The following is a 15,658-nucleotide window of genomic DNA, read 5'->3' on the forward strand; positions in this document are numbered from 1 at the left end:
TGTATGTAATATTATGTGTTCATATTGTCAGAAATTTTTAACACAAAATGATCCATGCGCTGCAAATTTGTAATATTGAGAACTTTTGTTTAAAACACCTCAATTGTTATAGACAGTTTTAAAGTATTTTCTTTTAAGATCTTTATTGACTAGAGAGATAATACTAGGTATCTTTACTGAATGTCAATTATTCACTCAACTGTCTACTCATTATAATTTAGGAGAAAGGCAATACAAAAGAAAAATAAATTAGGTTCTCATCCCTGAGAGGAGCTGATAGAAAGATGCACTGGCTGAAGTGACACTTGGTCGTTCTGTTGGTTCTTTCAGAACTGGTGTTCCTGTAAACCTTGACTACTGCTCTTGTTGTTCAGGGAGAAGAACTCTAGTTATTATGGAAACAAGACTAGAAAATGACCTCCTCCATGCTCCAACATATCCATTCAGGAGCTAACATAGATGAACCAAGGCAAGAGGAAGTTAAATCTTTTTTTCTGAGTTTATAGATCAAATGAGTAATGGTGTTAGACAGAGATTGTCTTGCTTGGTTTCTTTTAATAGATGAAATTAATTATTACCTATGAAGCATGAGATTTTTTTTTTAAAATCAAACTAAATAAATGTGGGGTTTGGTTCTTGCATTTCACAGTTCGGTTATAGACCAAGTGAACAAATGTCTGCCTTGGAGACTATTTCATGTATTTTCATATATTAACATATAAACATGTGGTCCTTTGAATAATGTTTGATTCCCAACTTGATAGAGGGCATCCATTTAGGTGGTGGAGCTTCCATTAAATGGAGACATGGGGATTGACAGGCATATTTAGATTTTTAGGGTCAATCCAACTGCCATATCAAAAATATTGGCCATCTTTGAAATTAAGAGTTTTATTGAGCACCTACCTCGCTTACCATTCTCATGTGAAGCAGATCCATGTAAGCAAATCTAAATGTAATGTGGTTATTATAGGCTTTATCTTTGATTTGTGTACCACCTTTTAAAAAATACTTTGGGAAAAGAGAAAAACAAAACAAAACAAATAATGACCATGTATCTGAGAACCAACTCTTGGTTGCTGTTAAGTTTTATATATTTTCCCTCTTGAAGTCTTGTCAGTATTAGTTCAGAACACTGTCAAACTCAAGTATGTATTTTCATACTTATCTGTAGATTTCCTTCACAACATTTTTGTAATTATAAAAATTTGAAGGGCATGTGAAATAGTGGAATGAAGTTCAAGTATATTAGCAGTAAATGAAGAATTCATGGCAATAATCTTCTAAATTTAGGAACGAAATGGAGACAGAAATCAAGGGAAAGAAGATATGTCCATGCTTAGCTATCCCATTGTTTAACCCAGAATTAAACAAAATTTATGATAATAAGATGTATAGCAAAACCACTTGATTCTATTAGTTTAAAAGACTGAAATGATTCCAAACCTTGGACCAAATGATGCTTTATTACTTGATGGTTAAAGAAAAAAGGATTATAAAGGCAGAAATGAAATTGTGTGTTTGTGCACTATTGAAATACAGCTGTTATAAATCAGAAGCCTACTTGTCTGACCAAGCAGAATAAAAATAGTCATTGATTTTAAAAAGGTAAAAAAAAAAAAGAAGAAAAAGTCTTCAGGAAAAAAATTTGAAGATAATTACCAAGTTTTACAGAAAACTGACAAAATCACATTTTGGAAAGCTTTTACATATCCAAATGCCATCTGTCATTTAAAAAAAAAAAGCCAGTACTAAAAATTTAATATAGGCAATGTTGCATGGTGATACTTCGAGGTTAATATATAGGGAAGACAAAAAAAAAATCATTGTTAAGAGTAGTAAGAAAGCCAGTTCTAAGAGAAGTACTTGGAATTAACTGCATGATACAAAAACCTGCATGGAACATTTGGTTAGTCTTTGTTTTTTATTTTTTAAAGAGTTTATTTATTTATTTATTTATTTATTTATTTATTTATTTGAGTGCAAAGCAGGGGTGGGGAGGTAGGTGGGTGGGGCAGAGGTAAATAGAAAGAATCTCAGGCAGATTCTATCTCACAACCCTGAGATCATGACCTGAGCCGAAATCAAGAGTCAGATGTTCGACTGACTGAGCCTCCCAGGGGTCCTTGGTTAATATTTAGATGCTATCGATAAAGGAGAAATTGTGAGTTGATTTCATTTTTAAAAACTTCAGTTTCAGTGAAGTATTGACAAAATTATAAGATGTTTAACATTGTGCTGATTTGATAATACTTAGGCTTTGTAAAAGGATCCCCTCCCATCTAGTTAACTAACACCATCCATCACCTCATTTTTTTTTTTTTTTGGTGAGAACATTTAAGTTCTACTCTCAGCAAATTTTAATTATAGGGTACAGTGTTATCATTGATAATCACCATGATTTAGATCTTCAGACCTTTTTCATCTGCTGACAGTTTATATTCTTACCAACCTCTCCCTATTTGTCCCATCCCCCAAATCCTGGCAACCACTTTTTTGCTCTGTTTCTGAGTTGGACATTTTTGTCTTCTTTGATTCCACATCTAAGTAATATCATGCAGCATTTATTTCTCCCTCTTTGGCTTATTTCACTTAGTATAAGGCATTAAGAGATTTCCATGTTGTTACAAACAGCAGGATTTCCTTTTTCTCTCATGGCTGAGTAATATTCCACTATATCTGGATCTAGATTTGTCAGATATTACTTGTTTATCTGTTGATGGACACTTGGGTTGTTTTCCTCTCTTGACTATTATGTATAATACTGCATTGAACAGGGGAGTACAGATATCTCTTTGAAATGCTGCTTTCAATTCCTTTCGATATATGCCCAGAAATGGGATTACTGGGTCATATAATTATTTTAACATTTTTTGGAGAACCTCTATCTTGTTTTTCACAGTGGCTGTGAAACACTAGGTTATAGTTCCATGAACAGTATACAAGAATTCCTTACTCATCAATATTTATCTGTTGTCTTTTTGATGGCAGCCCATCTAACAGATATAAGGTGATATCTCATTGTGATTTGATTTGTCTTTCCCTACCGATTAGTGATGTTGAGCATCTTTTTATGTACCTCTTGGCCAGTTTGTATGTATTCTTTGGAAAAATGTCTATTCAGTCCTCTGCCATTTTTTTTTTAATTAAGAGAGAGAGTATGCTTGCAATTTGCAAGGGATGGGGTGCGGAGGGGCAGAGGGAGAGAAAGAATCTTAATCAGGCTTCACTCCTGGTACAGAGCCCAATGCAGGGCTTGATCTCACAACTCTAAGATCATGACCAGAGTTGAAAGCAAGAGTCAGACGCTTAACTGACTAAGCCACACAGGTGCTCCCTGCCCTTTTTTTAAATCACACTTTTTTGCTATTGAGATATATGAGTTCTTTATATATTTTGGATATTAACCGCTTATCAGGTATATGATTTGCAGGTATTTTATCTCATTAATAGGTTGCCTTTTCATTGTGCTATGCTAAAGTTATTTTTAGTTTAGTGATGTATTCCCACGTGGTTATTTTTGCTTTTGTTGCCTTTACTTTTGGTGTCAGATCCAAAATAATCATTGCCAAGATTGATGTGAAGGAACTCTTTCTCTTATATTTTCTTCTAGGAGTTTTTTGGTTGCACATCTACTTTCAAGTCCTTAATTCATTTTGAATTGATTTTTTTGTATGATGTAGGATGGAGGTCCAGTTTTATTCTTGTGCATGTGGCTGTCCAGTTTCCCATCACCTTTTATTGAAGAGACCATCTTTTCCTCATTGTATATTCTTAGCTCTTTTTTTTTTCTTAGCTCTTTTGTTATAAAATAATTGACTACATATGCTTGAGTTTATGTCTGGCCTCTCTGTTCTGTGCCCTTGATCTATATCATTGTTTTTATGCTAATATCATACTTTTTTGATTACTATGGCTTTATAATATAGTTTAAAATCTGGAAGTTTGATGCTTATGCCTCTAGTTTTGTTCTTCTTTCTTAAGATTGCTTTGCCTATTCAAGGTCTTTATAGTTTCATTGGAATTTTAGGATTTTTTTCCCTTATTTCTGCGAAAAACCTCATTGGAATTTTGATAGACTACACCTGAATCTGTAGATTGCTTTGGGTAATACAGACATTTTACTAGTATTATTTTTTCTAATCCATGACCATGAGATACCTCTCCCATTAAGTCTAGTGAGCTGTTTAAACCCAATGTTTCTTTATTGATTTTTTTTGTCTGGATCATCTATCCATTGTTGAAAATGGGGTTATTTGAAGCCCTTTATTATTCTTGAATTGCTGTCTGTTCTTCTCTCCAGGTCTGTTAATGTTTGCTTTATGTAGTTAGGTGCTCCATTGTTGGGTGCATAAATATTTACAAATGTTTTTCTATCTTGTTGGATTGACCCCTTCAACATTATATAATGATTTTTTTTGTATTCTTACAATCTTTCCTTTAAATTCTTGAATTTTATTTTATATTACAATCCTTTCTTTCTTTTGATTTCCATTTGTGTAGAATATCTTTTTCTATATTTCACTTTTAGTATTTTTGTATTCTTAAACCTGAAGTGAGTCTCTTGTAGATAGCATATAATTGGATCTTGTTTTTTTTTTATTAGTTCAGTCACTTTATGTCCTTTAGTTGGAGGATTTAGTTCATTAACATTTAAAGTAATTATTGATAGATGTGTACTTGTTGCCATCTTGTTTATTGTTTTCCGGTTGTTTTGTAGTTCCTCTGTTGTTTTTTTTTTTTTTTTTCTTTCTTCCCTTATGGTTTGGTGACCCTAGCAATGGTTTGCTTAGATTACTTTCTTATCTTTTCTTTATCTACTATAGATATTTGCTTTGTAGTTCCCACTAGGTTTACATGTAACAATTGGTATTTATAACATATTTTGGTGATTTTTGACAAGTTGAGTTTGAACACATTTTAAGCTCTATTTTTTTTTTTTATTCTCCCTCCATGTTTTATGTTTGATGTCATAATTTACATCTTTTTACCTTGGACATCCATTATAAATTATTGTAGTTATACTTATTTTCACTACTTTTGTCTTCTAACTTCCTACTAGATTTATAAATGATTTATCTATCACTATGACATTAGAGTATTCTGAATTTAACTTTATATTTATGTTACCATTGATGTTTATACTTTGATATGTTTTCCTATTACTAATTAGCATTTTTAATTTTAGCTTGAAAAAAATTCCTTTAACATTTCTTGTAAGGCAAGACTAGTGGTGATGAAGTCCTCCAGCTTTTGCTTGTCTGATAAACTCTTGACCTCTCCTTCAAAATTCTGAAGGATAACTTTGCCGGTAGAGTATTCTTGGTTGGTGGTTTTTTCTTTCAGTGCTCTGAATATATATTATGCCACTCTCTTTTGACCTGTGAAGTTTCTGCTGAAAACATGTTGATTGTGTTAACTGTAGATAGCCTTATCTGGTGGTAGCCCCGTGTGTAACAAGTTGTTTTTCTTTTACTGCTTTTAAGATTTTCTTTTGTCTTTAACTTGTGACACTTTAATTTTAATGTGTCTTGATGTGGCTTTCTTTGGGTTCATCTTTTTTGTAACTCTTCAGGCTTCCTATATCTGGATGTCTCTTTCTTTCCCCAGATTAGGGAAGTTTTTAGCCATTGCTTCTTTGAGTGAGCTTTCTACCTCTTCCATTCTCTCTTCTCCTGGGATCCCTATAATGTGAATGCTGAGTTTCTTGATGTTATCCTCTAAGTCCCTCATGCTATCTTACTCTTCTTCATTCTTTTTCTCTTTTCACTCCTCTGATTGGATGAATCCTCCATCCTGTTTTTGAATTTGTGGAACCTTTCTTCAATCTGATCTAGCCTTGTATTGAACCCCTCTATTATTTTTTTCAGTGTACTTATCATATTCTTCAGTTCTTTGATTTTTGTTTAGTATTTTCTTATATTTCCTGTCTCTTTGTTGACATTCTCACTTTGTTCATGTATTGTTCTCCTGATTTTGGTAAGCATCTTTGTGATTATTTTGGACTCTTTATTAAGTAAAGCACTTCTCTCCATTTTGTTAGTCTGTTTCTGGAATTTTATGTTATTTCTTTTGTTTGGAATATATTCCTCTGTTTCTTCATTTTCCTTGACTCTGTGTTGGTTCTTGTGCATTAGATGAAATAGCCCCCTCTCCTAGCCTTGATGGAGTGGTCACCTCATTGTTCAGTCCAGCCTGAGCTCTTGGTTGTCTCTCAGACTTCTGTGATTGTCTAGGCAGGCTTCTTTGTTCTTAGTGGTTCCCTTAGTTGAGGATATGCCAAGACTTGTCAGTATCCCAAAGGGGTGGATCTGAAGGAACACCTAGATTCAGGCTAATTGGTAGCTGGATCTTTGGATAGCAGCTTTTAAAGTATACAAATAAATCAGTTTCAGGGAAAGACTGAGATGAGAGTTTTTATTTGCTCTGTTCTAAGCCCTGGGGGATAGCCCCTTAGAAACTGTTTCTTTGTTTGCTACAGGCCTGTGGGATTGGCAAATATAAGCCCTGCTGGCCAATAGAACCAGGTGATCAAAGGATGAGTTCCCTGGGCAGTAGCCACAAAAGTTGGGGCACCAGAATGTGTGTACAAGACCCTTTTAGGGAGAGATAGGTGAGTTTTGGATCAGACTATAGGGATAATGGTGTCTATTTGCTTCCCCAGTCGCTGAAGAGGATCACAGTCAGTCTTTAGATGATGCTAAATTAGACTCACAAATAGCAGCTCTTAAAATATGCAAGTAGACCCCTTTCAGACAAAGACTAGGAGATGTTCACTTTTTCCGTGCCGAGTCCTGGGAGAATAGACAGTGAGTCCTTATAAGCTCATAAAGAACTTTCTTTGTTTGCTGTAGTCTTCTATTTCTCATGTATTTCAGAGCCACCTGTTTTGGTGGCTCATCTGTTAGGTGAAAGTCTCAAAAGCTGGAGTGTTATACGTTGGTTCCAAATCTTTTACTCATGGGAGTTTTGAGTTCCCTCTTGATTGTTTGTCACTGTTCTGGGGGGGGGGGGGGGAGGTTTATGGTATTACCATAAACCATGTTTGTGTCTCTCACCATACAAACAATAGGTAGTCTTTACTACCTATTTTGATGAGGTTTTTTTTTTTTTCCATTTTCCCAGTATGTAGGAATCACTTAGCTAGTTTCAGAGGAAATTGCTCTTTTTAGCTAGAGATTTACTATATCTATGGGAGTATGTGAATTCAGGAATTTCCTATGTCTCCATCTTGGACTGGAACCCCCCAAATCGATTTCATTTTGCATGATGAATTTTAATAAAAATAATTAATTGGATTATTTTAGTAGTTCAAGAAGTTTTTTTTTTTTAACCAATAGATATTGTCAGGATTTTCAAATGGTGATTTTAAGTTGAATTTTCCTTTTTCTTAACATGTGGGGCATATTTTTTGAGTGGATGATATATTTCTTTACTTAGATGCAAAGTATGAACAGCATTATGATAAAATACATCGTGCAGTTGTGGTAGTCAAGCTCCAATCTGTAAAGTAGCTATATTAGACCTGGCTATAGTTTACAGCAATAAATTATTTTTTTCCCTTTGCAATTTAAAAACAACAGCAAGAATGATAAAATCTACCTACCCAGCTCTGGCAAGGGATGCTTTTTTAAAATAATGTGTTTATATCTGCTTTTTGATATCTAGCTGTAGAAAAGGCTTTTCTCTTTATTGTGAAATTTGTTAATTTTTAAAAAAGCATTTTACATTATGTATCCATGGATAGAAATTTAGTTTTAAAAGGGTTATATCACTAAATATTAATTTACTATTATTCAGTATATGGTGAAAACTTCTTAGCAAGAATAGTGTTTATCTGAAGATCAAGAAAGGAAAAAAATGACCGTGAAGTTGTTATATTTTTAATATCTGCATCATACACAGTTACGTCATTACCTGGCTGATTCTTAGTTTCAGTGCTAGTGAAATACATTTAATTTTTTTTTCCTAGAAGCTTGAATCACATTATAAAACTGTTACTTTGATTTATTGAAAATTATGCCTTTTCTAAAATTTTCTGTAATTATACATAGCTCAAGGACAATTTCATACTTCAAGTTCTAGTTCTATCTATTTAATGACTATTTGGATAAATATCTAGTCCTGGGCTCTTTGTTGTCTTTTGAAAACTGATAACCAGAAACCTGACAGCCTCATTGACCACTGGGCACAAATCTGGGACTGTGTGCTGAAGCTGCTGTCCCGGGAAGAAGAATAAAGGAAAATGATAGTTGAGCTCAGTTTCATGGGAAATATGCTACCTTAAGCACTTCATCATTCTTTTGGTGACAAAATAGGCAACATTTCCCCTTCCCCTTTCCTACCTCAGTCACTGATGACTCAATGCTGAATTAAGCCTCACTTCTTTCTGTGCCCCTGACTCCCCATCATTTTCTTTGCATTCTCTTCTTGCTCAGTTTTGGCCCTGGGGGGAGAGAATCCACTTTTTCTGGACATGCTTCCTATTGGCTACAAGCTGTGTTTCTTAGAAGCTTCTTGTGTCGTCTCAAGAGTGTATGATTTTCTTAGCCATTCCAGGGCTCAAGGCTTCTTCTGCTCCTGTGTTCACCACAGATCTAGTAATTAGTTTTCCTGACTCTTGTACTCTTCCTCATCACTTAAATCAGCAATGAAGCACAGGGAATGCTTATTGAATGATTAATGAATGAATGAATGAATGAATAAAGGGATTTTTTTTGGAACTTCTGATTTTAAAAAATCTCTGAGCCCTGTTAGAACTTAATTTTTCCATAAAGAAGAAGTGATTTTTAGGGCTGTGGTGTTATTCTCTTTTACCTCTCTTCAGAATCTACCTACTGTTCTAATATCTCTCTAGCAGCTGCCTTAGCAAGATTTATTTCCAACCTCTCTTTTGTAAGGGGCAGAGCAATATTCGGAGGAATGTGCACAGCTTGAGCTCTGAGGACTTTAACAGGCGTCCGTTGGCTAGCAGCAAGTTAGTTTCACTTAGTGTATGTAATTTAAAACTTAGAATGGGTAGGGACAAGGGGGCAAGGAGAGGGCACAATACCTCAATGTGGGAACTGGGAGCATCTTCAAGGAACATATTCTATTCTGGGAGGTTCTTGTGGATTCCAGGGACTTGGCTATCCTATCTAGTGCTCTGATCCCCAACCTGTAATCAGACCAGTGGACCCTGCTCTCAGGCTGTCATAGTGTTCCAGCCTGTTTTGGCATGGCATAGTGATGAAAGATAACATGACATGGAAGTATGGTGACTTCCTGGAGAGGTGACAAATGCATATGTTTAAGGCTAGATTCGTGGTTTAGATTTTGCAATCATTCAGTAAATAAAAGCCTGGGGACTGGGTTAGAATTACCCTAGCATGAATGGTGGCAGTCCCTCTGAGCTGGCAATGCAGAGCTTTCTTTGGAGTGTTCCACTTCCAAGTCAGCCCAGCTCGGCTTTTCACTACTCCTGTGGAAGCTCTGGTTGGAGCCCAAGGAAAGCAGCTGCTTACTAGATTTGTCTCTCACATGAAACTTTGAGGGCCCATAGATGCTCCTTGGCTCAGATACTTTAAGCTTTTAAAATCCTTTTCTCTTCTTGAGAGTATTTGAGGAAAATGCCCCATTTGGCCTCTTTGCCTCACCCTACCCAGGGTTCTGTTGCAGTGAGTGTGGGTTGGGACCTTACAATCTGCATGTTTATCATGTTTATCTCTAGTTGGGTGACATGTGGTGTCGGATGTCCCCAGGTCACCCTGTGGGAAGTGTTGGCCTGTGGCTCTGCTACTCCCAGGGGGATTTGGCATGGAGAATGTCAGTGTTTTTGGTCACTATTTAGATGTTTTACTATTAAAATTGTTAAAGTGGATTGAATTGTGCTCCCCCAAAAAGATATGTTGAAATTCTAATGCTTTGTACTTCAGATGTGGTCTTAGTTGGAAATAGGGTCTTCAAGTTCAAATGAACTCATTGGGGGTGGGCTCCAATCCTTATAAAAAAGGGGAAATTTGGATGTAGAGATAGAAATGCCCTGAAGGAAGATAATATAAAGACTCACAGGAAGAAGAATGGCCATGTGAGTGGAGCAATGTGCCTCTAAGCCAAGGAATGCCAAAGGTGCAGCAGACACCAGAATCTAGATGAGGCCAGGAAGGATCCTCCCCCAGAGCCTTCAGAGAAAGCCTGGTCTTACTGACATCTTGATCTCAGACTTCTATTCTAGCCTCCAGAACTGTGAGGCAATAAACTTCTGTTGTTTTAAGGCACCAATTTTTTGTACTTTGTATGACAGACCTAGGAAACTATTACACATTGTATTAAAAAGAAAAGGTGCCTGTATTTTTGAGGCAAAAGAAATAAGGAGCTTTTGATTTAAAGAGGAATGTTTGGCTCACTTAGTGTAGGCCTGGCTAATCATTTACTCTTTTCTGCCCGCCCAAGTGGTTCACTGAACTTCTGGCTTTGAAGTTGATTTAGGATTTTAACAGTTCCGTGAATCTACCTGGCAAATACCTTTAAGAAAATTTTAACCCACAGAAAGAATGTTTTAATCTGGTACCTTAGTAGTTTCCCTTTTTGCATTTATATCTTTGATCCATTTGAGTTTGTCCTACTATACAGTATGAAAGTGGTTCTAGAATCATTTTTATACAGATGGCTGCACGTTGTATCAATTCCATTTATTGAACAGCTTCCCACAGAAGTAGTTTTAAAACTTCCTTTACAGTTGACTTTCCAAGTTTGCTCTTTGTTAGAGTTTTCAGAGTAAAGAGATATTGGTTTCTGTGCTTGGTTATTTTTCAGAATTCTGAAATCCAGAAGAAAAAAGAAAATAAGCTATTTAATCATGTTATATGCTTTGCTTAACTTATAATAACTGAATAGATAGTGTGAATGAGTCTGTCCAGGGTAGATATATTTCATAATTCTCCATTAATCTTAGAAATAGAGGCAAGAGTTCATGAGACTTGATATGTTTAGAAAAGCCCAGAGCCAAGAAGAGGTCACTGGGTAAATTACTGTTCGATATTCACAGGACAGAAAAATTGTTCCCAGGAGAGAAGAAGGAGGCTATACTAGGCTATCCTTCTCTTTTTTCCCATCTGTTGTGTGTGTCTCCCACTACTTTAGTACTTGGCCCTGGCTGCTACTGCTGCTTTAAACCACCTTGAAAAGTTACTCTCCTCAGAGCTTCACCTGTTAACTTTTTAGATTCATCTGAAACCAAACTTGCCATTTTCCCCTTTCTCTCCTTTAGAGCACACTTGTTTGTTTCTTCTATTCCTTTCCATTTCTGCAAGAGGCTCTATCCTTCTTTATCTGACTTTGGAATCATTCATGTGTCTGGCTCTTCTTCACCATGTATTATCAGTTCTTTCTATTCAACATCTCTAGGTTTTGGCTTTGTTTTTGTTCCACTGTCACTAGCCTGGCCCACATCCTTCTTGTTTTCCAAGACTGAATGACTATAATATCCTCCTCACTGGTCTTTTTGGTTCCAGCCTCTCCCCCTTTCAATTCATCCCACTCATCACTGCCAGAATAATTTCTGTAAATCATCATTTCAGAATGCTTCACTCCCTGCATTAGTTTCCTACGGCTGCCATAACAACGTTTCACAAACTGGGTGGCTCAAAACAACAGAAATTTATAGTGTTGGAGGCTGGATGTCTAAAATCAAGGATTCAACATGGCCATGCTATCTCCAAAGACTCTGTGGGAGGATTCTCCTATGCCTCTTTCTAGCTTCTGGAGGCTGCTGGCATTCCTTGGCGTTCCTTGGCTTACAGATGCAATTCTCTAATCTCTGCCTCTGTCATCATGTGATGTTCTCCCTGTATGTCTGTGTTCAATTTTTCCTCTTTTAAGGATACCAGGTCTATCATATTTAGAATCCACCCTAATTAGTCTACCATGGCCTCATCTTAGTTGGTTACATCCCTAAAGACCCTATTTTCAAATAAGATCACATTCACAGGTTCTGGGTAGATACAAATTTTGGAGGAGACAACTATTGAGTTAAAAATTTGGTAGTGGACTTGATTACCTAGCTTAGTAAAGGCTTTAACAGATACATGATAGTGCCCTTGAAGCCTAAAATACAGAATCTGACTATGCCTCAGAGTACCTAACCCTCAGCCTTTTTTAGAGTAGAAAAGCTGTTCACCAACTGGCACCCTCCCATCTTATTTGCGTTCTACTTTCTGGTTTGATCTCCTGGCCCCGTTCTCCACTGGCTATTCTCCCCTTCACACAGTGTGTTCATTTTATTTTTTTGCTTGAATTCCTGCATCTTCCTCACTCTGTTTCAATTCTGTGCTCATTTTTTCCCCTGAAGGGACACCTCAGCTTCTACTTACCTTCTGAAACTTCAAATTACTCTAACCAGCATAATCATGTGTTAAGTTTGCTGTGGCGAGACAGCCAGTCCATGGTCCAGAGTATCTTGTCAGATGTATATCGCTGAACTAAATCAGCTGGGGTCTAAAACATAGCAGCAGCTATTAAACTGTAGTCTTGTTTCACTAATAGTAGATTTGTTGCTGTATGATTCATTTATACTGTGGTTGGATTTCTTCTTTTAAATGGAAAGATGGATAGTTTTTGTTGGCTGGGTATCTATTTTTGTTTTGGGGACTTTGTCAAGGGAAAAGTATTTCTACGATCTGAGTTTGACTTGCTTAAGCCATAAGCTTGTTTTTGAAAAGTTGTGTATATGAAAAATGAGTTTATATTAGGTGAATTATATTTTACTTGTGGTGTGTGTTTCATTTAAAAACCTACTCAAAACAAATGTTCTCCTTTCTATGGGAATATGATTCTTCACAAATTGAGATTTCTTGACATGATGACCATTTGGACTGACTTTGTACAGTTGCATTCTCAGAACGATGCCAAAATTGTATGGCTTCTCCAGGACTTTCTGGAGTGATTACGCTTGACCTTCCAGCATCACCAATTCTTTATCTGGATTTAATACCCAAAACAGTAGTATATTTAGACCCCCCCCCGTGTGCTTAGCTTATGTGTGTCCTAAGCATCAACCCAGCCACACTGAAGTTTCAATGTCCCTGCTAGCCAGTGGAGGGTGCATCTTAGTGAGGTAAGATGTTAGCTTTCTGTAGAGTATTGAAGAACAGAGAACTGCAAAAAAGGAGAGAAAGTCAGCACGGCCCTAATAAGATCTAAGTTTAAACAGAGCCATAAGAAACAATGGGAACCTTGGAAACATTCTCAGTAGTGGAGTAGAATGAAAAGAATTCACCCTTTCCCCCATACATTTCTCTATCTAACCAATAATTTCTGGAGAAATGTCAATAAGTAGATTTGAAATTTATTTCATACCCCTACTATGTTATTGCTTTCTTTTGCAGGAACTGGAGAGCTCTAATCAATGGGTTTACACTGTAGTCTTTATATTAGACTGTTGTTCAGTTTATTTTTGGCACAATTATTACCTCTCTCTCCTCAGCCCACCCCCTAGCTCTCAAATACTCACGTGTTAAGCATTTTTCTTGCTAAGGTGAAAATAAACCCACTGATTCTAGCAGGTGGTTAAACATTGAAACGATTTAGAAAGTGTTAGTATTTGGACTAGATAGAACAACATAGCTATGTGTTCCTTTCCTCTCAAATACTTTATTTCCCAGAGAAGGCCGTGTAACTGTTCTCTTAAGGTGATTCATAGCTGAAACATAATAGTCATTCATTAGGTAAATGGATGCCCACTCTCTACCCCTGCAGCTACACAGAGGGTGAAAAATAAAAATAACTGCAGTGGGAAAGGCCTCTTATGGCTTGTGGTATTTCACCATTAACAATAAGGTAGGTACAACCTTAGAGTTGTTTATGCTTAATTTTCAAACTCACCTGAGTCACCATAAGCTGCTTGGTGTTCAATTCATCTTCTTCAAAAGGCTATGTGACAGAATTAGTTGTTCCTGGTTGGGAACCCCTAGTTCCAGGGAATCTTAGGATTTCAACCCTGTTGCCTTGGTTACTAAACTGTTCCGTGCAGTTTGCTCAACTTTGAGTGAGTACTTCTCTTAAGAACATTCTCCCTTGTAAGTAAATTGCTCGATGATGTATTAAATATAAGTTGTGTGTAAAAATTCTGGAGTCAGGTTACCCGTGATGCAGTTAAAAAAAAAAAAAACAAATGGCTTTGTCCTCTTGGTCTAGGATTTATCCTTTAGTTGTACCTTGCAAAACCTCTAACACAATGATATGAAAAATTAGAAGTGTAATTGCTAAATAAAGGTGAAATTTAATAAAATGATGGCAGTGCCCTTCTCCAGAAGAAATTAAGTTTATGTTTGTAGTATAGCATGTGTTTGTTGTGTGACCATTTCATAAACATGAAATCTAATAAAGTGGTGGCCAGTTTCCTTTTCTGGAGGCCATTAAAAGTGTCTCTTCACAGAATAGCATGTCACACATTGACATTGGTTCTTTTTTCCTGGTCAAGATGTTTACCGAAGTTTGCTTAGGACATTTGAAATGCATATTTGAAAACTAGCAGATGAAGCTGTAAATTTGAAAACTCATTCTCATTCAAGGCCTTAAACTCTGGAAGAATATTTTCTAAGGCAGGCATTCTAGTTGTGTCAGGCAGTGTTTTTCTTCTTGTATCAATAAGGCAGAAATGGGATATAAACAGATGTTTTTTTCTGTATGACTATACACAATTCAGAGATGAAGTCTGAAAAAAAAAAGTATCTTGGCCTTTCCCGAATAGATCTTAAAATTCCCTAAACTGCAATCCAGAACAATGCTACCTTTATATTGGGTCTGTGGGATTAGAAGGCTCCACTGAGATTGGCTGTAAAAGGCTCAAACTTAAAGGGTTTACAAATATATAGATGTATAATCGACTAGTTAATTAGTGTCTGATAATGCATGTCAAAACACGTGACTCCCCATCTCATGAAATCAGAAAGGCTGACCTTAAATATCTTTAATTTTCTTGCCTAACAAGTAGCAGACCACTTTGACAGAACCTTTATTGTTAACGTGATTGTCAAAACGGGAAAACAGTTCTCACTGGCCTAGGTAACTAATTTCTGAGTTGCCTTGACAGTAGTTAATAAATAGAACTTAAAGTATTTTTAAAAGGGGGGTATTTTCTAGAGATGGATAATGATGATGATTGCATAACAATGTGAATGAACTTAATGCCACTGAACTGAATGCTTGAAGCTGGTCAAAATACTAAATTTTGTGTTATGAATACTTTCCCAAAATAAAAAAGGAGGTATAATACGTTATGTAAGATATGTGAAAGGGGAAATAGGCATCACATGGCAAAAAAAGCAATAGGTAAAAATGGTACTAAATTCAGTGATCATTTCTCTTATCTGGAACTTAAAATTTGCTTTTTAGATAGAGTATAAACAGTGCAAGAAGGTAAATTGATCAACCAGCGAAGTTGGGTGGAATAATGAAATAGAAAGGTATGCCTTAGGTTCCTACAGAGTTTTTTCATAATAACTACACTAAACCAGTTCTATTTATTTAACAGTAATGAGTTCCTTGTGTGCGCTATGTACTGTTCTTTGTGTAGGGATTGGAGGATAAAACTGACAAAATTTCTGCCTTCAGGGGGCCTCCATTCTATCAAGCTAGTTATTCTATGAGGGATATGGACACTGTTGTAATGGTTTGCCCA

At 36.2% G+C, this 15,658-nt stretch overlaps 1 protein-coding gene across 2 annotated transcripts in view; it reads left to right on the forward strand.

Annotated features, from left to right (window-relative positions):
* The window catches only part of ESR1 (estrogen receptor 1), a 276,934-nt gene that overhangs the window by 119,314 nt on the left and 141,962 nt on the right, over window positions 1–15,658 (forward strand). The window lies entirely within an intron of this gene.

The sequence above is a fragment of the Nyctereutes procyonoides genome, unplaced genomic scaffold (assembly GCF_905146905.1).
Source record: "Nyctereutes procyonoides isolate TBG_1078 unplaced genomic scaffold, NYPRO_anot_genome, whole genome shotgun sequence".
In the NCBI taxonomy this organism is placed as follows: Eukaryota; Metazoa; Chordata; class Mammalia; order Carnivora; family Canidae; genus Nyctereutes; species Nyctereutes procyonoides.